Source organism: Myotis brandtii, unplaced genomic scaffold (assembly GCF_000412655.1).
Source record: "Myotis brandtii unplaced genomic scaffold, ASM41265v1 scaffold260, whole genome shotgun sequence".
Lineage (NCBI taxonomy): Eukaryota > Metazoa > Chordata > Mammalia > Chiroptera > Vespertilionidae > Myotis > Myotis brandtii.
This window is the reverse complement of record NW_005359881.1, coordinates 2829484-2831045: the sequence shown is the minus strand read 5'-3', so window position 1 is coordinate 2831045 and position 1562 is coordinate 2829484. Positions and strand designations below refer to the sequence as shown.

Genomic DNA, 1562 nt, shown 5'->3' with positions numbered 1-1562 from the left:
CCCCTCACCCAGGCTGGCCAGGCACCCCAGTGGGGACCCCCACCCCAAAGGGGGTGTGACCAGCTGCAAACACCCATCAGCCCCTCACCCAGGCTGGCCAGGCACCCCAGCAGGACCTCCACCCTGATCCGGGACAACTTTCAGGACAAACCAGCTGGCCCCCACCCATGCACCAGGCCTCTATCCTATATAATAAAAGGGTAATATGCAAATTGACCCTAATAGCAGAATGACTGGGAATGACTGGTCATTATGACACACACTGACCACCAGGGGGCAGATGCTCAATGCAGGAGCTGTCCCTTGGTGGTCAGTGTGCTCCCACAGGGGGAGCTCTGCTCAGCCACAAGCCAGGCTGATGACTGCTAGCACAGCGGTGGTGGTGGGAGCCTCTCCTGCCTACTCAGCAGCTCTAAGGATGTCCGACTGCAGCTTAGGCCTGCTCCCCGCTGGCAAGTGGACATCCCCCGAGGGCTCCCGGGCTGCCAGAGGGGTGTCTGACTGCCAGCTTAGGCCCGCTCCTTGGGGGATCGGGCCTAAGCCAGCAGGTGGTCATCCCCCGAGGGGTCTCAGACTGCAAGAGGGCACAGGCCGGGCTGAGGGACCTCCCCGAGTGCACAAATTTTTGCACCAGGGCTCTAGTATACATATATATATATATATCATTAATAGCCTCAGAGAGCTAAGGTATTGCAGCCATCAAACTGTTATAAAAGAAATAGTCAGAAAAGGAAGTAGTCAGATAAATTTGCTCTATTTATCCTTTTAAATTTTATACCATGAACATTTATCACCCAAAGAAATAAAAAAATAAAATTATCAACAAAAAATAATTCCCCACCCCCAAAGAAAAAGAGCATTTTGGGAAATAGCTTCCTTGGTATAAGTCCTTCCATAGAGGTGACTCTGAGGGGGACACATTCATTTCCATTTATAACAAGTTCTAATAGGTTTGTTTAAAATTGCCTTGTAACTTTATACTCAAATTTCAAGCCCATGAAATACCTATTTTAACTTCAAAAGTAGAAGCATCTTGAGGAAAACAATACAGATAACTCTTATCAGTCACTATTGGATTGTATATTTTTAAAAATTTGAGTATTTTTCTTACGAGTCAATACATGTTCACTGCAGAAAGTTTAAAAATAAGCAGGAAACGTGTTTTAAGACCACCCACAATCGTCTTGGAGCTCTGGCAATCCTGTCAAACCCACAGAACTCTAACTTCAAGCATTTCCCCCCACCTTTCTTCCAACTCGCAGCCTCCCGCCCAAAGCCTGAAGCAAGCGCATGGAATATGATTTTGCGCAATGCTCAGATTCTCCATTCAGTAGATAGAAGCTGGAAACAGAAGTCGGCAAGAAATATGCCAGATGCTTTCTTTTTCTTTCAGCCCCTCCTTGGGAACAGGGAGCTAGGCAGGTGCGAGCCCCCACCCTGCCTCTGGGGGATCCCACCCCTTGGCTCCCACTGGCGGCTCATCCCAGGCTGGGCCCCTTCGAAACGCCAAAGCTGCGGTAGGAAACGACGCACGTCTCCATCATGACACTGTGCGGGTCGCC

At 49.4% G+C, this 1562-nt stretch overlaps 1 protein-coding gene across 1 annotated transcript in view; it reads right to left on the bottom strand.

The window, feature by feature from the left end:
• The window catches only part of ZNF862 (zinc finger protein 862), a 24888-nt gene extending 23348 nt beyond the window's left edge, over positions 1-1540 (bottom strand). Inside the window, exon 1 of the mRNA XM_014541107.1 lies at positions 1245-1540. The gene's annotated coding sequence lies outside the window, so the exon portion shown is untranslated. The remainder of the gene's footprint in view (positions 1-1244) is intronic.
• Positions 1541-1562: the final 22 nt, after the last annotated feature.